The sequence below is a fragment of the Trachypithecus francoisi genome, unplaced genomic scaffold (assembly GCF_009764315.1).
Source record: "Trachypithecus francoisi isolate TF-2019V2 unplaced genomic scaffold, Tfra_2.0 Lachesis_group7, whole genome shotgun sequence".
Classification (NCBI taxonomy): Eukaryota; Metazoa; Chordata; class Mammalia; order Primates; family Cercopithecidae; genus Trachypithecus; species Trachypithecus francoisi.
The window spans coordinates 48184061-48210683 of NW_022681472.1; positions in this window are offsets into that span (position 1 = coordinate 48184061).

Genomic DNA, 26623 nt, shown 5'->3' on the forward strand with positions numbered 1-26623 from the left:
AACCGTCATGGATAACTTTGAGGAACTCAAGATGTCAATGCAGAAAATAACTGCAGATGTGGTGGAAATGCCAAGAGAATTAACAATTAGAAGCGGAGCCTGAAGATGTGACTGAATTGCTGCAAGCTCATGACAACACTTGAATAGATGAGGAGTTGCTTCTTAAAATTGGGCAAAGAAAGTGTTTTTTATTTTTTGTTTTTTTTGATTTCAACTAAGAAAGAAGTTCTGCGGGTAAAGTGATATCAAATATCAATGCATGCTAAAGAGAATTTTTTTTTTTTTTGTAAAAGAAAGAGTCATTTGATGCAGCAAACTTCATTGTTGTCTCATTTTAAGAAATTGCCACAGTCACCCCAACCTTCAGCAACCACCACCCTGATCAGTCAGCAGCCATCCACATCAAATTAAGACTCTCCATCAGTGAAAAAGATTATGATTGTCTGAAGACTCTGAAGATCATTAGCATTTTTTAAAGAATTTTTTTGTATTTAAAAATTAAGCTATGTATATATTTTAAGACAGGGGTGTCTAATATTTTGGCTTCCCTGGGTCACATTGGAAGAAAAAGAATTGTCTTGGGCCACACATAAAATACACTAAAACTAACTAGCTGATGAGCTAAAAAAAATTACAAAATAATTTCATAATGTTTAAATAAAGTTTACGAATTTGTGTTGGGCTGCATTCAAAGCCTCCCTGGGTCACAAGTGGCCTATGGGCTGTGGGTTGGACAAACTTGTTTTAAGACATAATACACATTAATAGACTATAATATAGTGTAAACATAGCTTTTGCATGACTTTTATACGTACTGATAAACCAAAGAATTATACGACTCACTTTACTGTGATACTCACTTTATCGTTGTGGTCTGAAAATGTACCCACAGTATCTTCAAGGTATGCTTGATTGGCTTTTGTTTGTCTGTTTGCTTATGTTTTTCCTCATCTGAGCAGAAAGAATTTTAATTATCATTCTCTTTTCCAGAGTTTTCTCATACAGTGCAATTGGCATCATTTACTGCTGGGCTGGCAAGGACAGCTTCTCCAGGCATATCAGGCATAATTTCTCTACACATTAGGGGAGGAAACATTTCCTTTATCTTTACTTTTTCATTGTTACTCAAAGCATCATATCTTTCCTGCTTCTCACACTGGTGGCTGAGTTCGACATGTTTCAGGAACCCTTTAGGGGCTGCAGTGTGAGAATATATTGTTCACACTAAAAATATCTGTAATGCAAACAACTACCGATTAACCTAAGAGTAATTTGTTGCGTTAGATATGGATGTTTTCTTCTCAGATTTGTACACTAGGCAGACATTTGTGCATGAAAATCAGTTTTCTGTGATGTTTCATGGCAAAAAAAAAAAAAAAAAAAAATCTTCCCTGACCATGAGAGATGGATGCTGTGTTACGTGTACACTGCTTTAGGCTTCAGGGCAGTGTAGGATTTCATAAGATCTGTGAAATCTTTTTTTCTTCACTCTCTTTATTCATGGGAAATATTATAACTTATTGGGACCTCATCTGATAGCATTTCTTTAAGTGGGGAGGGGTGTTAAAACCAATGGTATTTAATGATGGGAGACATCGCCTTGGGCTAAAGCATTTTAATTATGTGGGCAGACCAACATGTATCCTTCAATTTCTTCCATCTGGATTAAAAAAAAAAAAATGAAGCAAAGCAAGATAGGGAACTTTCCCTGCATATATTCCAATCTCTAAAAATTCTGACTTCCTTTTTTCTGAATTATATAACAAGAATTCTAAAGACCTGTTTAAACTTCCCTAAACGAGTTATGATTCGATCTCATTTTGGGGACCATTAGATGAGCAACAGGATTTTTATTAGTATAGTGGCAATTTTCATTTTTCTCTCCTTTTGTCTTCAGTATGGACTTGCCTTCCTACCAATGGCATGTTTCAAGAAAAATTTCGTTGATTTTGTCTCCTGCTTACATTAAATAAGACATAATTGAAAAACATATTTTTAGATTTTATAAAATGTATCCATAATGTGATTCTAGTTGGGTTTGAAGAGAAAGCCATATAAATAAAAACCAAGCTGAGTAATTTGAGCTTTTATAGATGTCATAACTCCCCCTGGGTGAGTGAAGTGGGTTTGAATGAGCTAGCACCCATTTAAGTTCTCGGTACACGGAGCATGAATCTTTGAGACCCATGTTTGTTTACACATGAAAAAACAAAATACCATTTCCGAGGGAAAAATCACAACCATCAAAAGCTTTTGGACATCAAATAGATCTTAAAAATCAACAATTTGATGAGTTAACTCAAAATGAATCAGAAACATATGGATTAAATTTCTCTTACCAAACACATGGGTTTAAAAGGAAAAGAGAACTTAGAAAATGTGTTTTGAGTTTCCTCAAACCCAAAACGTTTGAAAAATAATATAATTTGAAGCAATCGGTGGATTCGAAATGTGCTTGACTTCTCCCCATCTTGAGTACTCCCACTTACTGAGTCTACACTGATAACTTTTTATTTTTCAAATGAACAACAAATACTAAGGGAAACTGAGCTTCTCCTGGGTCTGCCTGCACATCTGAACAATGGGGTTGAAATTGTACAGCAAGTATTCTTTATAATTACTAGGAATTATTTTGAAAGGTCTATAGAATATAACTCAGTTTTTTCTTTAGAATACATTTTATTTTCAAACTGAAATTAGCGTAAAAGGAGGAATTAAATTTTTCTAATGGTTTCACATGCTTCTTACTGTTCTGTGGACTGGAATCAAACAACTTTTAAAAGAATCCTGTGCTCAGATTGTTTGCATAAGTACTCAAGGTGATACTCATACTTTTAAAAGTGAGGAAATGTCATACATCATGTTAAACATGAAGTTCTTGGCTTAAAGCCACGTTTTTATGCCATTTTGAAAAGTATTTGCTTGCTGAATTAGTACTAAAATAACAAAATTGAAATTACATTTTGTGCTTGCTCACATCTGATGTCTGGATTTTTATCTGTATTGAACTAAGATAGAGATTGATTTTTTTTGTTGTCTTACAGCACTACTGAACTCATTGACCCACTGAATACTTCACACTGTTTACCTTTATAACAATCCCAACTATTATTGCTAGCTTTATAAGAGTCAAAGGGGAATTTTGTATTCAGATTATGTGTCTTGTTAAAAGAACCATGGGATCGTCTTTACCCAAAACAAAGACAAATACTGTCATGCTTCTTTTAACAACCTTCCATTAGCTGTGGCAGAATCTATATACTAGAATGCACTGTGAAGACACAAGGGAGACCTCAAGGTGATGTGGGCTGGGGTGTGGTGGATAAAAGCATGAATCAAGCTCACTTAATTCAAATCTTGGTTCCATCACTAGTCTGTGACCTGCAGTGACATCCTTAACCTTTTCAAGCTTTTTTTTTATTCATTCACAAAATGAGGATAATAATAATATTTATCTCATGGAGATTGTTGTGAGTATCAAATGAGATAATACATGAAGAATTCTTGGAATAGAATAGTAAATAGCTATGAAATTAAGAGATTAGCTTTTAATATTACCAATAATGGAAAGAACCTGGGTTATAGGAACTAAATGAGCTAACACATGAGAAAAGCAGGTTTAAGTTCTAAATTACTATACAAAAATAAATATTTTCCTAGAATTAACTGGAAGCATGGCCCCATGCTTGGGAGACAGAGGAGAATGAATATAAGAAAGAACAAATAACAGAAATTTCTGGTGTTATTGAACCAGTTTATGCATTCCTTCTAGACCACTTAATACAAGACACTTATCTGTAGAAAGGGTAATAGAATTCTGGTGTAAATTTTAATAATTGCAGCAGTGATTACCTTTAGATCCTGTGAGTTCATTATTGGCTGAACAATTCTGAAGACTCTCGTTAAATGGTCCATGGAATGAATCAGGCATGGAATTAACCTATCTTTAGTTCCCTAAAGCTTATGTCCCATGAAGGAGTACTTATATTGCTTTGTGCCTATACCTTCTATACCCTTGATACTAAAAAAAAAAAAAAAAAAATGTTAAAGAGGTTAAACCGAGAGTTCCAGGTGAATTAACTCTAAAGTAATTAAAAATTTAAAAAATTCCAGTGGCAGAAATTATTTTAAAAGACTACCATCTTTGTCTTGCAGCTACTTTAACTGCAAATTATTATTGGCTATGCCCTGTGGTTTGGATGACAATTGCAAGGCAGCTGCCCTGCCCCAGCCTGGGAATTCTCTGCAGGGGATTCTTCAGGAAAAGAGGTGTTTTGTGCAATGGAAGAATAAGTACTAGGTTAATAACCACTAAATATATCTTTTTCCAAAGCTCTGGTGAAATTCACATAGTGTTTTCATCGCTTAAAGTATTGCTTTCAAAATGGAGAACTGAATTGGATTTGCTGAATTTGTGAGAATACTCCTTTGCCATATCAATTTTTTCACCATGGAAAAAGTGGGCATTACTACTTTGAAAGTGTTGTCTTGAAAACTTCTTTGTAGAAATTTCTCTTTCAGAGACTTGCCATTTATGTATTCTGGAATATCTTTTATATTAATCCTTCATTAGGTCTTTGAAAACCATAGATTCATTGACTCTGAGGGTTTATAGGCCATGTTATCCAGCCTCTTGTCCCATGCATGAATCTTTCACCAAACCAAATGATTTTTTAATCTGCACTTCTAATATCAGAAACTTGCTATATCCCAAAGCAGCTTAGTTAATCTTCAGATAGCTTTACTTGTTAGCGCTTCTTTATGTTCAGGTGAAATTGATTCCTTTATAATACTCACCAGCTAGCCTAATTATATTAATAAGTACCATATAGTTCAGACCCAATCCCCTTTCCACCACATTTCCAGTAACTCTTCCAAACCTAGTTTGATTCACTTACTGAGCCTAATTGTGTGCTGATAGTCATTGATCATTTCAGCTCTCTTTCCATGTGGTTTGATCCTGGGATGCCTCAGTTAAGCTCTATTTTTCCTAAAGGACAATGATATTCCAGAAGTAGTGTGACCACTGCATTATATAGGACTGCATTATACTGTCAGCTTTGGATTAGCTTCTATGTGGACCAATGAAAAATAAGATTATATTAGCCTTTATTGCTAGTCTTTATTGAATTGACTCATAAAACCAACTAAAATTACTGTTCACTTTTTCTCACAGTAAAGTCACATTTCATCTCTTGCACATAACTAGGATTGTTTACTTGATAATCTATTACTTCTAACTTTTTGGTTTAACCGTGGTCTCAAAATACAGAAGTACTTAGTAGCTAGAGGTAAAAAATGATTTGTATTATGTATGTCTATCCCACATAGACTGACAAGAGAGAAAGTTGTACATGTAGCCAGGGGGCTTCTCTTAATTCTGTCTACTACTTGCTAGATTACAGAGTCCTGCCTCTATCCATGTTAATTTCATTCAAGCACAAAGCAGAGAAGCAAAGGACAGACCTGCTACCACTAACCTCCATCCCACACATGCTCAGCATTAACCCCTCTCACAGGCACAAGAATGTGCAAAGGCTAGTGGATTCATTGATTCCAGAACTTCATTGGAAAACGTTGTCTTATGCCATTTACCTCTTTTGTCTTTTCCCAGCCCTATTTTCCCGTTTTTTCTATAGAATTTTCCTGCAAAGAATGAAATATAGGTCAGGTGCAGCGGCTCACACCTGTAATCCTAACACTTTGGGAGGCCGGGGCAGGAGAGTCACTTGAGTCCAGGAATTTAAAACCAGCCTGGGCGACTTGGTGAAACTCTATCTCTACAAAAAAAATAAAATTTAGCTGGGCATGCTGGTGTGCGCCTGTAGTCCCAATTACTCGGGAGGCTCGGTTGGGAGGATCACTTGAGCCCAGGAGGCAGAGATTGTAGTGAGCCAAGATTGTGTCACTGCACTCCAGCCTAAGCAACAGAGGCAACCCCATCTCTAAAAAAAAAAAAAAAGAATGAAATGTAAAATTATCTACTTGTTGCCATTAAGTTATTGTATTAGATTTCGGCCGCTATCCTACTTGTCAGATCTTTTGAAATCTTCTTTCTGTCATTTAGTGTATTCACTTTACTTCCCAGATTTTTGCCTTTCACTAGTTTGATCTGTCTATTCAATTAGCATTGATGGTTGTGCATATCCAACATTGAGCGACACTAAAGAATTGGTTTATATTTCAAGTGCCAAGTCTGCCACCTGTTTGATGGCTTCAGAAAGAATAACAAGTTTTTTTTTTAAGATAATGAGTTCAACTCATCCAATTCATAGTCCTGAAATTAAAAACTTCAGGAGATGTCAACACGTGACTTTATCAGTATTTCTCGTAAGTTATTTAAGGACTTTCATGTTAAGTTAAATTGATGTAAAACAAACACACTTAAATTATCATGGATAACCTACCAGCAGTGAACAACACTATCTCTTTCCTTCACGTGGAAGATTTGGCGAGACATCCTTTATCATATTTGTCATGGTTGTTTTCTCATAAGCTTGAAGCAGGTAAAAGTGAGACAACAAATTAGCTCACAGTTTGAAGGACCTCATGCATGATCTCATATTAGATTGATTATATGGAGGATAAGTAAGGACCACAGTATCAACATAATTTATCTCCTTTGAGAAACAGGATCAAATAAACAGTAATGGAATTTAAAAAACTTAAAAGCTTCAGAGAATTAATTAAGATTCCCCAATATATGATGGGAGAGCTATTGAACCCAAAAAGACTCACACACCCCCTAATTGCTAATCTTCTCAAGGAATTGACTTATTGGATTCTTTCTACCAGCTGTTCAGAGGTTACAGAAAATGCACCAGGCTTTGCCAATGACCCAAGTGCCTTAATTCCTATGCATGCATATTTTAACATTATTACAGAAAGGTTTCATTTGCAATTTACAGGCTGAGTAGCAATGAGTCCGTTTCAAAGAGGTCAGTGCTTTCACTATGCCTCCTAGTGATGGAATTATAGTTTAAACAGCTGGAGCAGTGTCCCAGGAGGGACACTGGGGTATGGCTCCTTAACGGCAGAATAAATCCATCAGACATATTTCATGTGTCTGATAACATTAATAGATACCAGGGCTGTTTAAATATTTAATGAACTCACTCAGAGACTGTTTACCAAGGGGAGGAAAAGAGCTATCAGAAAGGATGATCACATCCTTTTGATCTACAATGACAACAACAAAACCGAAATCTCAGCCAATGATTTCTCTTTCTTGCTGCAAATTCCATCAGGGGAACCCGTTTGCTACATGACATGTTTCATTTCCACAGTGTGCAAGAGAGTGTTTTCAGTTTTGCAGTTCAAAAGTTAATCATTTCCATGCGACTCACTACTTAATAGAGATGCCAGAAATCATAGAATAGCTTTCAGTTGGGATGGAGAAAACAGCAGAGGAAAGATAGAGACACTACAGCAAGCAAATGGTGTGCAGTGCACACGGAGCCACAGAAGCCCTGGGTGTGTTAATGAGGAGGGCATCTGCTAGAAAGAGGGAGTAAGCAGAATGTCAGTTGTGGCTGCTGGCTACCTTTGCTGCTGGTCTTTAGGAGGATTCCTTGCTACAGAATCCTCTCTGGAGATGGATAGTAGTCATTAAAAGAAAAAAATCACATCCTGATATTTGGCATACTTTTATTCTAGTCTGAGGGCAATTTGGTTGGATTTATGAAATTTCACTGAGAATGGTTTGGCTAGGCAGAATAAAATGGTTTTATTCTGTGGTTTCAGATGCCTGTTCGGTCACGCAAAACTGAAACAATAGCTAAGTTTCAAATGATGGGAAATAGCTGGCACTAGGTCCTTCCTGTCTGTTGGCACCAACAAAGAGTCATGTTGAAAAGTGGTCTATCACACACTTTCCAGAGCATGTTTTTTTTCTCAATTATGTATATTATAACCCTAATCCAGTTCTTTTCATGGGATTAAGGTGACCCATAGGCCTGGTGTCCACCATCTTGGTCTGTTCTAATACCTGATAAATTCAGCCTAGATTAGAATGAATTAAGAATGCCTCCTAGACCAGGTTGAAAATGTCTGGCCATTTGGCGATTAAACTCTAAAGTATTTTTCTTTGGGGACCAAGAGAGTATCTTGGCTTAATTAAAAATGGATACATTTTTGAACATCTCAGATGAATGCCATTAGCATTATTTATACTCTGTTTTCTCTCAATTCTGTTTTGCTATAGGTTTGTAATTTGTTATAAAAGCATGAGAAAGCAGATGGTGGATTTCCTGAGAGCATTGTGTTGCTCTACTTTTGGAAGGGCTGTCATTCTCAGAAATGAAAGACTTACACTAGACCATACCTTTCCAAACAAATCATTTTCAAGTATATAAATAGCATAATTAATCACAATGGAAATATAAAATGTTTAATCAGTAGCAGATGGACTGAAACAAAGAAATCTTATGTATAAGGCTATTTGAAATGTTCAGTGTTGCATACTTTTTATATGTTTGTAAAAATTGATTTTAGGGACCATGATTTTATTTGAACTTAATTGTTAATATTTTGTTCTGTATTTTTCTGGCAAGAAGATTAAGCAGCCCATCTAGCTGCTGTTTTAGGAAAGCAACTGAGTCACTGCCTGGCATAATAGAAAAGTTTACTAAAATATACATTTACAAGAGGATAGTTTAAATTATCCAGATTCCCCTGTATATAGTAATCAATGGTAAAATATCTTTATGTCTTTGAAAGGAAGCAACCTGGGAGAAACACTACATGGGAAAATGTATCTGGTGTGGAAAAAAAAGTCACAGATCTTTGATGTTGATTATCATTTTAAATCTTTTAAGTGAGTGTGCTTTAGAAGAGAAAAAATTTTGACAGCAAAGGAGCAGGGAACTCCTTTTGGATATAGGGTCTGGTTTGACTAAATTCTACAGCAATAAAAGCTGAAACTAATTTCCAGATGGAATAAATTGGTTCCAGGGTTTCTGAAATTTTGGCCAGCGTGTTGCACAGCTGAAGCAGATCCTTGCTCAGGACTATTACCAAAGCGGGTGGGAAGGGAGGGGAAAATGCTTGATCGGGATACATTTCCCAAGAGATCATAGGGTTGGGCATTTAATGGGATTCTGCTTGCTTCAGCTTTCCATTTCTCTGTGTTTCAAAGTTTGGCAGTTCAGATCATGTCTCAGAACCTTTTGTGGACTCTACCCCTGTCCTGGCAGTGGAACGCAATCTGGGAAGGCAATTTTCTTAGTAATGAAAATTCTAACACTTTAGTTAGATACATGCACCCACCATGCATTTTGGTACATTCTGAGCTGAACTGAAGTGGGATGATGATGCATGGGGGCCTGAGTACTGACAGGTCTTTTCTTTCTAGACAAAAGGCATAAGACTATTCCTAGCAACCTTAAAAATAATTTTGAAACATCCTCAAGTAGATATAGGCTATACTGCCATGAAACTGTGGTCTTCTCACTGTATCATCATGATGTGAAAGCCTAGAAGGGTGTCCGATGTTCTGTGTCACAAACAGGCCAGGAAGAGACCAGGAAAAGGGAGCCATAAATCTCCTATGATTAGTGTCACAGCATGCAGGGAACAATCCCAGTGCATAGTCTTTTATTCACCACCCAAATGAGACCCCCAAAGTGAAATGCTGATTTCACTAAGCATATTCCCATTTGGAAAATTCTTGGAGTCCAGTTGATCTGAGGACTTTTTTTTTTTTTTTTTGACATTTTAGATGTTCATTCATGGTTGTCTGTGGTTTTAATTCTCTATTTTTTCTGCTAATCTTCTTGAATAGTTTTGAGTGGTCAATATTTCTGCCTCTCTCTTCCTCTTTATCCATTGTGAAAACTTCTGAAATCTGATTTTTTTCCCTATAATTCTGTACAATCTTCTCATCTAAAATATTGCAACATTTTCTCTGTGCCTGTTATGGTGCTTACTGAATTTAATTCTCTTGTACTACTGCTTAGGAGATGGTTTTGAGTGGGAGTAGGGGTAGGACAAAATGACTATATAAAGGCCTCTGTTAAAAATTGGCACCATCATTCCAGTCTGGGTGGCTGAATGAGACCCTATCTCAAAAAAAAAAAAGACGGTATCATGAGATCACGAGTCACTTCTTGGCCCAAGTCAGGAACCTGGGATTCATTCCAAGCAGTGTCCTCTCCTTTAGCTCTGATGTCACATTGGCCTTCAGGTTGAATATTTCTCTCCATAGCATCTCTTGAATGATCTCCTTGCTTTCTCTTCCCATTGACTTGGCCTTATTTCCAGCCTTCATCACTCATCACATCAGCTTCTTGACTGGCCTCCTTGCCTGTATGCTTGTTTTTCTATCTTTACTCCACAGAGCTGCTAAGTTAATATTAAGGACTGAAGGTTTATGTTTTCCCCAAATTGCATATTTCGAAGCCCTAACCCCCAGTGTAATGGTATTTGGAGGCAGAGCCTTTGGGAGGTAGCTAGGCTTAGATGAGGTCATGAAGGTGGGGCCCCTTGATGACATTAATGTTCTTAGAAAAAGAGATCAGGGTGCTCTCTCTCTCTGCCATATGAGGCACAGTGAGAAAGCAGCCATTTGCAGTCCAGGAAGAGGGCCTTTACCAGGAATGGAACTGGCTGCACCTGGACCTTGGCCACCAGAACTGTGATCAATAAATGTCTGTTGTTAAAACACATAGAGGAGAACAACACACATGACTTTTGGAGGGTAAAAGGTGAGATGGAGAGGATCAAGAACAATAACTAATGGATACTAGGCTTAATACCTGGATGATGAAATAATCTGTACAACAAAGCCCCATGACATATTTACCTATGTAACAAACCTGCATTTGTGCCCCTGAATTTAAAATAAAAGTTAAAAATAATCTAATTTAAAAAACAAAATACAACACCAGTCTATGATATTTCATTGTAGCAGCCTAAGCTGGCTAACACAGTTAATAGTTCTAAAACACAAATCTAAAACCTATCACTCATTGCACCCTGGTATCTATAGTGTAAGCCCAAAAGCATACAAATGATTGCTCACCACTCCCATCTCAATTTCAACTGTGTCCACCCTAGTACATGGTCTCTCCTAAAACTTCCTTAGAGTGCCAGCAGTAAGCACCCTTCACCCTTGGGCCTCTTCCTGTATTATCTCACCTATCTGAACATACTGCCCTTTTGCCAATCACATGTATCTTCTTCAAAACTCCAAGTAGATCATGCTCATTCCTGCTATAGCTACCTTTGAACAATCTAGCAAAGTTGTTGCAAACATTGATTTAGAACTCTCTAAGCTTCGGTTTATTTATCTAGAAGTTAGGAAGAGTAGTGAGGCCTAAATGAGATAAGTAAACTCCTTAGCGCAATGCCTAAAGTATAGTAAGTTTTCGAAACATTGACGTTGCTAGTAACTTGTGCATAGTTTTGTTTATACCATTCATTGTACACTTTGGGGGATGGGGAAAGGACTTTGTTTAACCTCTGGGTCTCTTCTGTTAGGGTATGAACCCAAGTGGCTGCCACATAGTAAACACTAAATACATTTGGTTGACTGTAGAAATACTGGCTTCTCGGAGGAATCTGCCACTACTAAACAGTCTGCTCTTCCTTGGCCTACTCAATTATGTACTCTCCAGATTCAATGTTCATCAATCAAATGTTTTTCAGTTTAATTTAGCAGCCTATCCTCTCTCTATCTTCTTTTTTATTTATTTTTTTTTTTTATTATTATACTTTAAGTTCTAGGGTACATGTGCATGACGTTTATATCATGTATAACTCCCCAGTGCAATCCCTCCCTCCTCCCCCCTCCCCATGATAGGCCCCAGTGTGTGATGTTCCCCTTCCCGAGTCTAAGTGATCTCATTGTTCAGTTCCCACCTATGAGTGAGAACATGCGGTGTTTGGTTTTCTCTTCTTGTGATAGTTTGCTAAGAATGATGGTTTCCAGCTGCATCCATGTCCCTACAAAGGACGCAAACTCATCCTTTTTGATGGCTGCATAGTATTCCATGGTGTATATGTGCCACATTTTCTTAATCCAGTCTGTCACAGATGGACATTTGGGTTGATTCCAAGTCTTTGCTATTGTGAATAGTGCCGCAATAAACATACGTGTGCATGTGTCTTTGTAGTAGAGTAATTTATAATCCTTTGGGTATATACCCAGTAGTGGGATGGCTGGGTCATATGGTACATCTAGTTCTAGATCCTTGAGGAATCGCCATACTGTTTTCCATAATGGTTGAACTAGTTTACAATCCCACCAACAGTGTAAAAGTGTTCCTATTTCTCCACATCCTCTCCAACACCTGTTGTTTCCTGACTTCTTAATGATTGCCATTCTAACTGGTGTGAGATGGTATCTCATTGTGGTTTTGATTTGCATTTCTCTGATGGCCAGTGATGATGAGCATTTTTTCATGTGTCTGTTGGCTGTATGGATGTCTTCTTTGGAGAAATGTCTGTTCATATCCTTTCCCCACTTTTTGATGGGGTTGTTTGCTTTTTTCTTGTATATTTGTTTGAGTTCTTTGTAGATTCTGGATATTAGCCCTTTGTCAGATGAGTAGGTTGCAAAAATGTTCTCCCATTCTGTAGGTTGCCTGTTCACTCTGATGGTAGTTTCTTTAGCTGTGCAAAAGCTCTTTAGTTTAATTAGATCCCATGTGTCAATTTTTGCTTTTGCTGCCGTTGCTTTTGGTGTTTTAGACATGAAGTCCTTGCCCATGCCTATGTCCTGAATGGTACTACCTAGATTTTCTTCTAGGTTTTTATGGTATTAGGTCTAACATTTAAGTCTCTAATCCATCTTGAATTAATTTTCGTATAAGGGGTAAGGAAAGGATCCAGTTTCAGCTTTCTACTTATGGCTAGCCAATTTTCCCAGCACCATTTATTAAATAGGGAATCCTTTCCCCATTTCTTGTTTCTCTCAGGTTTGTCAAAGATCAGATGGCTGTAGATGTGTGGTATTATTTCTGAGGACTCTGTTCTGTTCCATTGGTCTATATCTCTGTTGGGTACCAGTACCATGCTGTTTTGGTTACTGTAGCCTTGTAGTATAGTTTGAAGTCAGGTAGCGTGACGCCTCCAGCTTTGTCCTTTTGACTTAGGATTGTCTTGGCAATGCGGCTCTTTTTTGGTTCCATATGAACTTTAAAGCAGTTTTTTCCAATTCTGTGAAGAAAGTCATTGGTAGCTTGATGGGGATGGCATTGAATCTATAAATCACCTTGGGCAGTATGGCCATTTTCACGATATTGATTCTTCCTATCCATGAGCATGGTATGTTCTTCCATTTTTGTGTCCTCTTTGATTTCACTGAGCAGTGGTTTGTAGTTCTCCTTGAAGAGGTCCTTTACATCCCTTGTAAGCTGGATTCCTAGGTATTTTATTCTCTTTGAAGCAATTGTGAATGGAAGTTGATTCCTGATTTGGCTCTCTGCTTGTCTGTTACTGGTGTATAAGAATGCTTGTGATTTTTGCACATTAATTTTGTATCCTGAGACTTTGCTGAAGTTGCTTATCAGCTTAAGGAGATTTTGGGCTGAGACAATGGGGTTTTCTAAATATACAATCATGTCATCTGCAAACAGGGACAATTTGACTTCTTCTTTTCCTAACTGGATACCCTTGATTTCTTTCTCTTGCCTGATTGCCCTAGCCAGAACTTCCAACACTATGTTGAATAGGAGTGGTGAGAGAGGGCATCCCTGTCTTGTGCCAGTTTTCAAAGGGAATTTTTCCAGTTTTTGCCCATTCAGTATGATATTAGCTGTGGGTTTGTCATAAATAGCTCTTATTATTTTGAGGTACGTTCCATCAATACCAAATTTATTGAGCGTTTTTAGCATAAGGGCTGTTGAATTTTGTCAAAAGCCTTTTCTGCATCTATTGAGATAATTATGTGGTTCTTGTCTTTGGTTCTGTTTATATGCTGGATTACGTTTATTGATTTGCGAATGTTGAACCAGCCTTGCATCCCAGGGATGAAGCCCACTTGATCATGGTGGATAAGCTTTTTGATGTGCTGCTGAATCCGGTTTGCCAGTATTTTTTGAGGATTTTTGCATCGATGTTCATCAGGGATATTGGTCTAAAATTCTCTTTTTTTGTTGTGTCTCTGCCAGGCTTTGGTATCAGGATGATGTTGGCCTCATAAAAAGAGTTAGGGAGGATTCCCTCTTTTTCTATTGATTGAATAGTTTCAGAAGGAATGGTACCAGCTCCTCCTTGTACCTCTGGTAGAATTCAGCTGTGAATCCATCTGGTCCTGGACTTTTTTTGGTGGGTAGGCTATTAATTGTTGCCTCAATTTCAGAGCCTGCTATTGGTCTATTCAGGGATTCAACTTCTTCCTGGTTTAGTCTTGGGAGAGTGTAAGTGTCCAGGAAATTATCCATTTCTTCTTGATTTTCTAGTTGATTTGCATAGAGGCATTTATAGTATTCTCTGATGGTGTTTGTATTTCTGTGGGGTCGGTGGTGATATCCCCTTTATCATTTTTTATTGCGTCTATTTGATTCTTCTCTCTTTTCTTCTTTATTAGTCTAGCTAGCGGTCTGTCAATTTTGTTTATCTTTTCAAAAAACCAACTCCTGGATTCATTGATTTTTTGGAGGGTTTTTTGTGTCTCTATCTCCTTCAGTTCTGCTCTGATCTTAGTTATTTCTTGCCTTCTGCTAGCTTTTGAATGTGTTTGCTCTTGCCTCTCTAGTTCTTTTAATTGTGATGTTAGAGTGTCAATTTTAGATCTCTCCTGCTTTCTCTTGTGGGCATTTAGTGCTATAAATTTCCCTCTACACACTGCTTTAAATGTGTCCCAGAGATTCTGGTATGTTGTATCTTTGTTCTCATTGGTTTCGAAGAACATCTTTATTTCTGCTTTCATTTCGTTATGTACCCAGTAGTCATTCAGGAGCAGGTTGTTCAGTTTCCATGTAGTTGAGCGTTTTGATTGAGTTTCTTAGTCCTGAGTTCTAGTTTGATTGCACTGTGGTCTGAGAGACAGTTTGTTATAATTTCAGTTCTTGTACATTTGCTGAGGAGTGCTTTACTTCCAATTATGTGGTCAATTTTGGAATAAGTGCGATGTGGTGCTGAGAAGAATGTATATTCTGTTGATTTGGGGTGGAGAGTTCTATAGATGTCTATTAGGTCCGCTTGGTGCAGAGATGAGTTCAATTCCTGGATATCCTTGTTAACTTTCTGTCTCGTTGATCTGTCTAATGTTGACAGTGGAGTGTTGAAGTCTCCCATTATTATTGTATGGGAGTCTAAGTCTCTTTGTAGGTCTCTAAGGACTTGCTTTATGAATCTGGGTGCTCCTGTATTGGGTGCATATATATTTAGGAGAGTTAGCTCTTCCTGTTGAATTGATCCCTTTACCATTATGTAATGGCCTTCTTTGTCTCTTTTGATCTTTGATGGTTTAAAGTCTGTTTTATCAGAGACTAGGATTGCAACCCCTGCTTTTTTTTGTTCTCCATTTGCTTGGTAGATCTTCCTCCATCCCTTTATTTTGAGCCTATGTATGTCTCTGCATGTGAGATGGGTCTCCTGAATACAGCAGACTGATGGGTCTTGACTCTTTATCCAGTTTGCCAGTCTGTGTCTTTTAATTGGAGCATTTAGTCCATTGACATTTAAGGTTAATATTGTTATGTGTGAACTTGATCCTGTCATTATGATATAACTGGTTATTTTGCTCGTTAGTTGATGCAGTTTCTTCCTAGCCTCGATGGTCTTTACATTTTGGCATGTTTTTGCAATGGCTGGTACCGTTGTTCCTTTCCATGTTTAGGGCTTCCTTCAGGGTCTCTTGTAAGGCAGGCCTGGTGGTGACAAAATCTCTAAGCATTTGCTTATCTGTAAAGGATTTTATTTCTCCTTCACTGATGAAGCTTAGTTTGGCTGGATATGAAGTTCTCGGTTGAAAATTCTTTTCTTTAAGAACGTTGAATATTGGCCCCCACTCTCTTCTGGCTTGTAGAGTTTCTGCCAAGAGGTCTGCTGTTATTCTGATGGGCTTCCCTTTGGGGTAACCCGACCTTTCTCTCTGGCTGCCCTTAAGATTTTTTCCTTCATTTCAACTTTGGTGAATCTGGCAATTATGTGTCTTGGAGTTGCTCTTCTGGAGGAGTATCTTTGTGGCGTTCTCTGTATTTCCTGAATTTGAATGTTGGCCTGCCCTACTAGGTTGGGGAAGTTCTCCTGGATGATATCCTGAAGAGTGTTTTCCAACTTGGTTCCATTTTCCCCCTCACTTTCAGGCACCCCAATCAGACGTAGATTTGGTCTTTTTACATAATCCCATACTTCTTGCAGGCTTTGTTCATTTCTTTTTCTTCTTTTTTCTTTTGGTTTTCTCTTCTCGCTTCATTTCATTCATTTGATCCTCAATTGCTGATACTCTTTCTTCCAGTTGATCGAGTCGGTTACCGAAGCTTGTGCATTTGTCACGTATTTCTCGTGTCATGGTTTTCATCTCTGTCATTTCGTTTATGATCTTCTCTGCATTAATTAGCCTAGCTGTCAATTCTTCCACTTTTTTTTCAAGATTTTTAGTTTCTTTGCGCTGGGTACGTAATTCCTCCTTTAGCTCTGAGAGGTTTGATGGAGTGAAGCCTTCTTCTCTCATCTCGTCAAAGTCATTCTCTGACCAGCTTTGATCCGTTGCTGGCGATGGGCTGCGCTCCTTTGCAGGGGGAGATGCGCTCTTATTTTTTGAATTTCCAGCTTTTCTGCCCCGCTTCTTCCCCATCTTTGTGGTTTTATCTGTCTCTGGACTTTGATGATGGTGACGTACTGATGGGGTTTTGGTATAGGTGTCCTTCCTGTTTGATAGTTTTCCGTCTGACAGTCAGAAGGACTGTCTGTTGGTCTGTTAGAGATTGCTTGAGGTCCACTCCAGACCCTGTTTGCCTGGGTATCAGCAGCAGAGGTTGCCGAAGATAGAATATTGCTGAACAGCGAGTGTACCTGTCTGATTCTTTCTTTGAAAGTTTCCTCTCAGGGGTGACGCCACCCTGTGAGGTGTGGGGTATCAGACTGCCCCTAGTGGGGGATGTCTCCCAGCTAGGCTACTCAGGGGTCAGGGACCCACCTGAGCAGGCAGTCTGTCCGTTCTCAGATCTCAACCTCCGCGTTAGGAGATCCACGGCTCTCCCCAAAGCTGTCAGACAGAGTCGTTCGGGTCTGCAGCGGCCCCGCTCTTTCCCTAATGGACTGCAGCTGTGCGCTGTCCGCAGAGGAAGAGTCTACAGAGACAGGCAGGCTTCCTTGAGCTGCTGTGAGCTCCACCCAGTTGGAGCTTCCCAGCGGCTTTGTTTACCTACTTAAGCCTCAGCAATGGCGGGCGCCCCTCCCCCAGCCTCGCTGCTGCCTTGCGGATAGATCGCCGCAGAGGGCTGTGTTAGCAGTGAGGGAGGCTCCGTGGGCGTGGGACCCTCCCGGCCAGGTGTGGGATATATTCTCCTGGTGTGCCTGTTTCCTTAAAGCGCAGTACTGGGGTGGGAGTTACCCGATTTTCCAGGTGTTGTGTGTCTCAGTTCCCCTGGCTAGGAAAAGGGATTTCCTTCCCCCTTGCGCTTCCAGGTGAGGCGATGCCTCGCCCTGCTTCAGCTCACGCTGGTCAGGCTGCAGCAGCTGACCCGCACCGATTGTCCGGCACTCCCTAGAGAGATGACCCCAGTACCTCAGTTGAAAATGCAGAAATCACCGGTCTTCTGTGTCACTCGCGCTGGGAGTTGGAGACTGGAGCTGTTCCTATTCGGCCATCTTGCTCCGCCCCCTAATTCCTCCTCTCTCTATCTTCTAAATGCAGGCACTTCCAAAATCTTCATTTCTAGCTCCGTACTTCCTCCAGAGCTGACCTATTATTTCTCCCTGCTTTTTGTCTCTCTCACTCAAAACAATACTTCAATCACCCCAAAATTAGTATCTTTTTAGTATTGGCTCTGTGGTGTTGTTTACTTGATCCAAAGTTCGTAACTGACTTCGTACCTTCCCCATTGCCTACTGACCAAGCCCCATTTGGTTTACACAAGCATTCAAACTCTTGTCTCTCTCAGCCTCTGCATACAATTATTCTCCACGTATGTTTGACTGTGGCTCAGGTTTCCATCATCTCTTGTGTGCTGCTTCTATTTTTGCCCTTTGAATTTATTCTCCATTAACAGAGAGAGTTTTGTTTCTAATCACTCCACTTAAAAGTTTTCCATGGCTCTCTACTGCCTTCCGGATATAATTCAAACTCCCTCGTATGGCCCTCAAAGCCGGCCATGATCTGACTACTGTTCCACCTTCATCTCTAGTTTCTCCAGCCATATTGTATGAAAAAATGGCAGACTTTGTGATTCAGTCTCCTCTCATTGTATCTGGACCTTGTGTTAGGTTGAACTTGTGTCCTCCCTTCTCCCACCACACCTTTACCCGGCAAACTCCTTCACAGCCTTCTAGTATTAGGCTTCTCACCAAAAGCTTTCTCTAACCCAGGAATCAAGAGTTAGGTGCTGCTCTAGTGTTTTTCGTATTTTCTCTTTTCTTGTCTCTCTCTTCCTGAAAAAAATGACAAATTTCGTGAAGTTGGTGGGACAAACATTTTTAAATTTGTTTGTTTCTTAAGAGTTGTGTCTATTGTTCCTAGCTAAGTACTTTATGTATAGTAGGTATTCAAGTAAATATTTAGTGAATGAATAGATTGCAAGCCATCCAGGATCTGTCTTGATCAGGTCGTATCCCCTGCATGACCTCTGGATATACTACTCTTCTTCTTCTTCCCCAATCATATCTTGCTCATTCTGGCTTCTCTGACTTATATTTTTCCTAAATGAAGAATATTTATCTTTTCCCCATCCTTGCCCAGCAAGACACCTCCATGGGTACTAACCGTAAGTCAGGATATGCTGAATTCTTCTTCACCATGGAGCCCTCTCTGACCAAGACACTTGTGACTATGACTGTGTCCTTTTACAAACTTCCCATGTAATGTTTATCATGACTCCATGCCACCTAAATCATGCTTTGCTGTGTGTTTTAACTTTTTTGGAGGGGAAGGGGTGGAACAACCTCAGGTGAAGAAGGTTGAATTAACAATACTCTGTTTTAACTTTGTATGAATTTATAATGTATGTCTCAAGAAGACTGAAAGATATTTAAAGGTAAGAATCATATACTTATTTCTAACATTCATAGTCCATAGAACAAAATCAGACACATAAAAAATAAGCGATTTTTTATATGAATAAAACAATTGTGGTTATGATTCTTTTACAGAATTGTACCAGACAATAGGAAAGGAACTGCAGTAGTTTCTACATAAAATAAACAAAGGTAATTAAACTCTCATCAGTTGATAACAACATGCTGGATCTAGGTTTAAACTAATGGCCAAGATGTGGTTGAGGCCAAATGACCTATAAGTCTAGATCCTCAAGTGAAAAATATTCTTCCCACTTAAAGAGGTCATTAAACTCTTTGAAACCACTGAGATACCAGGGCCAAGATCTTGCTACACAAGGTTATTAAGTTGTATACAAGTAACCTTAAATGATTGATATTCCTCAATGTGGTTTATTTTAACCAAACAAGTAAATTATTTACTCGAAAGATATAGAATAATCCACTCTTCCTTTCCTTCCTCTTCTCCCTATCCTTCCACAGACATTTATAAATAATTTCACTGGGCAGAGAGGTAAATGAATGTCCATATAGGTGTCCAATAGCTTCTTAATGACAAAGTTTCATTTCTGTGCCATTAATAAAAATAGTAAGACTAATTTGAAGATGTGAGTTTTTTGACAATGAATTAAGAATGATGAATTAATAATGTCTTCCAGCCTATCCATGATTTCTTCCATTTACAACAGTCATTAATAAAGGAACATGTTCTAAGTTTAGTTAGCATGATTCTATAGGAAATCTAATAGTTCAAAGAGAGTCTATAACTGCTCACTCTACATCTTCCAATTGTGTTAAAATAAGATGGTAATTTTTAACTTGAAATTAGGATTTATGCATACCATTTGAAGTCTGTAAGCAAATGCATACAAATATGATACAATTTGTTTATAATATTGAACAAACATGACATATTGTACCTGTTTTGCCTTCATTAGGAACCTTGCGTGTCTCTCTGCTCAGACACTGCTTCTTAGCATATGCACCTCAAGTGGTGTCTCAAATTAGTAAGAACATTCACCTTAACTCATTAGTTGTGTTATTGGACAGAGACATACTACTTTCTTGAGACTGTCATGTTGATTATCTAAACAATTATGATAAACTTGTCATGCTATTTGTTGTAATGAAGTAATGATATCATTGTACATGAGGCTGAGTTAGTAGAATTACATCTGTTTATTCTGTTTACATGGATACTTTAGTTTTTGATAGTGAAAGTGAGAGTGATTTAATAGGAACACATGCTTATTTTACTTTTAAATTGTTACTCTATTTGGGGGCTAGTTTTATTATTATCTCTTCTTACCCACCCATAAAGCTATCAGATTCAATATCTTATGTGCCTTAGATATATACAAAAAAAACTTTGTGTTTAAAATTGTTATTGAATGTTCTGGATAGATAAATCTCATGACCTCAGTTTTCACCACGGTTGTTCCTCTCTCAGTTCATAATTCAAGCTCATATCATAGATTCAATTTGTGAAATCAATACACTACAAGCATAGATTGTGTCAAATCACAGATTGACACTGGTATTGAACTTCTGAATTTGAGACCAGGTCTTAAAGACAAGGAACAAAAACATCAGGAAGACAGCAGGTGGGGTTTCCACTGCAGATATAGAAGACACTTTGTAGCTTCCAATAACTTTCAACTTAACCTGAAATAGAGAAAGAAATGTATAGGGGCATATTTTTAAATTCTGGGTGATAAAACACACACAATACCATGCAGGCAGGAAAATAAAAGACTCATCCAAGAGATTCTTTGTTCTTTAAGAAGTAGCAAAGCATTGAGATTAATGGCGCAGCCCCTGGAATCACTTAGCCTGGCTTTGAATCCTACCTCTATAAACTATAATTTTTAACCTTGAACAGGATAGTTAATTGCATTGGTATTTCAATTGCATTTACACAATGAATATAATACAGTACTTAACTCACAAAGTTGTTGTGGTCTTTGAACAAATTAATACTTTATTTTATAGAATATGACTCATTATATTTTATAAACCAATAAACAATGCCAAATAAACAATGATTTCCTGTAGGTTGTCAAACATATCCCAATTCCAGAGATGTTAATATGTGAAAGAAAATATTCATTTTAGAATTGATAAAATATGGTCCATATGAACACCTAGATCAGTGTCTGACAGATTTTGCATGCATATTAAATGATAGCTATTATTATTTATGATGTCCAAGTAGTAATCATACTAAGAGTGATCAGTAAGCTGTATTTATGTTCCCATTTTTCTACCTCTGGAGAAGGGAGAATTGTGTTCTTCTACAAAATGGTGTCATTAGGAAGACGAATATTTAGCTGGTAACGCTAGCTGGTATTTCACTGATATTTAAGGATGACTCTAGGGAACTGCTGATTAGTTAGGACCACACACCTTTCAGTATTCTACATTTACCCCTCCCAAAGTCACACACAACTGGGGGACAGAGTCTTCCCTGGTGGGTGGAGGAACTGTCCCTGAGTCAAAGTTAGAATATATGAGGCCTCGTGCTTCTTGATACACAGTATAAAGACTATTGAAATCTTTAGAACAATAACAGTTTGGAACTTCAAAAATTACAGAAAATAAGATCAACTTACTGATGCAAGCAACTCACTCTTTCTTATTAATGAAATTTGGATTTCATAGGGAATGAAATAATGGCATTTGCAGCAACCTGGATGGAATTGAAGATGATTATCCTAAGTGAAGCAACTCAGGAATGGAAAACCAAATATTGTATGTTCTCACTTATAAGTGGGAGCTAAGCTATGAGGATGCAAAGGCATAAGAAAGATACGATGGACTTTTGGGCCTCAAGGGAAAAGGTGGGAAGGGGGCAAGGGATAAAAGACTACACATTGTGTACAGTGTACACTGCTCAGCTGATGGGTACACAAAATTCTCAGACTCACCACTGAAGAACTTATCCATGTAACGGTGAGCTATAGTGTGTGTGTGTGTGTGTGTGTGTGTGTGTGGTCTTTACCCATATATTCATAGACTAAAACTTGGGTGACTTTAGTAAAGAGTAAATAAGCACTGAAATACAGTAGGTTCCTAAATTCTTCTCTTAAGTAGGAAGCAGTAAATATTGTTTATTGAAGGAATGAAGAATTAAACCATCAAAATACATGAAAAAAATAGGAATAAAATAAATAAATGCGACAGTAAGCTCCAGTGGAATGGCTAAAAGAGAGATGTCACCTTTTAGCCAAAGTGCTCACCTTGTCATCTCACCCAGAACCAGGGTCACAACATTTTTGGACAAGAAAGCATATTGCCTAACAGATTAACACAGAAATAAAGGGATCCGCTAAGTCACTGAAATGCAAAGCAAAGCGCATACACTAAAATGGAGAGATTTGTTTCCCTGACTCCTGGCAGCAAGGTCAGGCATTTCCTTAGCTAATAGCCAGTGAACCAATGAATGACATACCATTAATGGATGTCTTAAGTTATGGGAGGGAATCAGGTTACCCAAATGAATGTTCTTTCAATGCGCTAAAAGGAAATGATCGGCAGCCTAGAACTAGAAGAGCTTTTACATTAGAGTTTCTTTTACATCTTGAAATGTGCACCACTAGTTTAGTTAAAAGGAAATGAAAGATCACTAAATTCCTAAAGGAAAAGGAAGTAGCGTGTTCTTGGTGACCAGTTGGGGCAAATCTTCATTCATGACTGGTGGCCAGGTTCCCAACTCTAGAAACATACAGAATTCTAAAATAAAAGTGTAATTGCTGTTAAGATAGAGAATGATGAGTGAAGAGTGATGGAGTTCTAGCGTCACTTCAATGATATATGTTCTTATATATGTCAATGAAAACTTACCACAATTTGCCTAAAGAAAAAGGCAAGAATTTGGTTTCTTGGGCTTCTGCATGCTTGGTATTATCATAACACAGCTAGACTAGAAGGGTAAAGCTATAGAAACTCCCAGGGGTTGGAAAGGGATTTCTGACCTTCACATAGGATTTCTCGGTTCACTGGATATGTGATATTATTGTGGGATTTTCTCTTAACCCTTAAGTACCTATCTCTTTTGTAGGCACAATACAACTCATGAGAGCTATAACTGGGTACACAAAAGCCAATTTGTCATACCGTTTAATCACAACAGGGTTCTTATTGTGAAGCATCAGGTCACAATCCCTTTGTCAATTCCCTTAGCGGATAGAAAGTGAAAAATACCTCTGAGGTGGCTATTTATTGCGCTATAGGCTAATAGTACTTGTCCTTCTTTGATAAAGTAACAACTCGCTTCTGGGGTCATTGTTTCATCTTTCTCCGTGTCCTGTACAGCTGATTCAAGTATAGTAATACTTACTGACTTCAAAGGGAGCTTAATAGTGCATGGAGAAAGACAGGAAACATGGCGGGAATATTTAAAAGAGGACTTTACGAGGTCAGTTTTCCTTTTTACAATGTCCTTATGAGCATCTCAAACCATTTTTTTTTCCTTTCTATTTTCAGGAACCAATGGATATTTGGCCCCTTTCTTATCCACCACCCCCATTAAAGTCATTAAAATGTTTCATTTAAATTCTACAGACAATGCAATTAACACATGGGTTCTTCTAGTCCGTGTATGCAATTCATATTACCTTGCTTGCAAGCGCGCTCACCAGTGCCCTGTGGATGAAATCAGAATTTTGATTCCTACTTATATCACCTTCTTTGGGCACAAATACATTTGAGAAGATGATGAAAACCAGAAATCAAAATGTTGCTTTTCTTGATACGGCACCAAATTCAGTACCTTCCCTGAGGCTTCTTGTAGTCATCCCCTCTCCTTCAAATTTACTAATGTGATCATGTTGATAAAGAGTGAATAGATTTAAGTCCTTATTTTCCTTTGAGCTTTAGCATAAAGTGCTCCTAAAAACATATCCTATTTATATAAAATGGGCATGCATGCATACACAATCTCTACCTATGCCAAAGCATTTTCTTTATTATAATGAGATGTATCTTTCTGGATTTTCTGCACAATCAGACTGTAATTGAGCATAGGAGGCTGCAGGTAAGTGCATGAGATGCATGTTTAATTAAAAGAGAAAATGCTGGTTAAGTATCAATTTGTATGACATTCCATTTACAAGAATTCAGAAAGCTACTCTTTCTTATATATTTCCTTTTATATGTGTGTATGTATTTACACACATGTATGTTTTCACACTGAAATCATATTCTCATTTCATATGCAAGAGTTGCTGCCACATTTACTGCCCCCATCCAAGAAAATGTTGATATATATTGAAAATTTCCATGAAAAATAAAATGCTTGCATAAATTCATGTAGGGCAAATAAAAAAAGCAGCCAGGACCCAGCAGGCTGAGTCAATGTATAGCTTGCATATGGAAACAATGACATGATTGTTTACTCACTGGTTTAATGATATTCACTTTCTCCTAATGGCAACGTGGAAAATGTGAGTACCAGATGCTGCGCCCAGAGCGCAAAAGAGAGAACAGGGAAAGGTCTAGAGTAAGGAATTTATCCTGACACCAGAATGTAGTGTAACTCTGCAGTTTATTAACGCCGTGGTTTTTTTAGGAAAAAATGCTTTGATGTCTGCAGCTTAAATTTCCATATTTTTATAACAGTTCAGCAACAAATTTACATATTTCCTGGAATCTGCAGATATAAAAGCGGTAAAACACTCCAGGCATTATTAGACAGTAGATTATAACCCATTACTATTGTTTCAATTAGCAATGTAAAAGTGACCTGCAGTGTTCAGATGACCCACTAATGGATTTAAACGCTTTCAAATATTAATGCAGGTTTTCTAAAGATGAATCCCAAACCCATTATTCCTGGAACAACTATGAGCTGAAAAGCTGGCAATGATTGTGCATTATGTGGAAGGCTCATGGTTAATTAAATGAATACCTAGCATTACACTATTCACTTTAGTGCTACAAAATTATTTCTCATTGATTTTTACATTCTGAGTCTGTGATTCAATTTACTTCTGCAATTTGTGTTGCTGTGTCAATAAAAGAGAACTGCTTGGAGATGGAAGCATTAGAGACTGATAAATACATTAAGATCCAATGAAAACTGCAGTTTTCCTATTGTTTTCCTCTATTGAAATATCATTTTTAGCAGCACTTTGTTATGTATTATTAATACAATTTTTGTTTGCTTCCATCTGCTCTCCTCTCCCCTTTTCTATTCAGGAACTGGAATGTTAGTGATTGCTTGAGGGTGAGTAGCTAATTTTTCAGTAACAAGTTCTCTCACTATCAAGAACAAAAGCACCATCAACACAAATCTGTTATTTCATGTTAAATGAACTAGAAGGCCAGATTCTTCATCAAAGAGTGTGGGGAGTTACTGTGTGTGGGTGTGTTTTAATTTCAAGGAGTAAATGACACTCCTATCTGTTAAGCCATGAAAGCCAAAAAATATTGAATAGTTCTAACCCCATTATACAATTTATGCAATGTAAATACAATCTGATATATTTATAATGTGCACATTTTATTCAAAAACTATATTACACATTTTACAACTGAATTCACGTGTGCCTTTTCTCTTTGTAACCTACCTTGACTCAGTTCTGTAAAAGTCCTAAATTGTAAGTTGAGATTTCCTGTAACATTTTTTTTTCAAAATTTTGCAAACTTCAGCTTCATAGTTTTTGATGTCTAAAGAAATCTTGTATGTGCTATTTTTATGTGATGTAGACTCATTATTCAGGAGGTGTTTGGTATATATTGTAAATTTAATATTTCCTGAGAAAAGTTGGCTTACCAGTCAAATACAGCAATCAATATCTTCTACCTAGTTCACTGGAGTTTATGGTGCCCAAACTGTCTCCATGAAGATGGTCATTAGATCTCAACTCATCCCGTGTTTAAATTTCTCTGTACTCTCTTTAGAGAACATGGGTAATCAAATCTTAACTAAGTTGTTATGTTCATCTCTGAAGGAGTCCCCTTCCATTGTCTACGATCTTCTTACAAAACCCATGTTCAAGCCATTAGTTTTTATATTGATCTGAGTTGCTGATTAGAGTTTGACCATTGATAGGCTGTAGAGGCTACAACATAGAAAAATTTACAGTAAAGATCATTTCACAAATAGTTTTAACAAAAGAGCATCCTATAGACATGAAATAATCAAAATAGTATAAATGACCAATAAATATAACAAAAGTTTAACTTCCCCATAAATTAATGAATGCTGATTTAAAGAAATGAGCTGCATTTTGCATATAAAATTGTCAAAATGGAGAAGAGAGCATAGTATAATATTTAATATTGGTGAAGGAATATATGTATACCTATATATATATATCACTGGTGGGATGTACAGAGATGCAACTTTTCTGAAGGTGGTTTGGACATAAAATATTTTTAAATTTTATAAGTTTTTTACACCTTCCACTCTAAAATTCTACTTTTTGGAATTTAAATTATGAATATGTGTGAACATTTA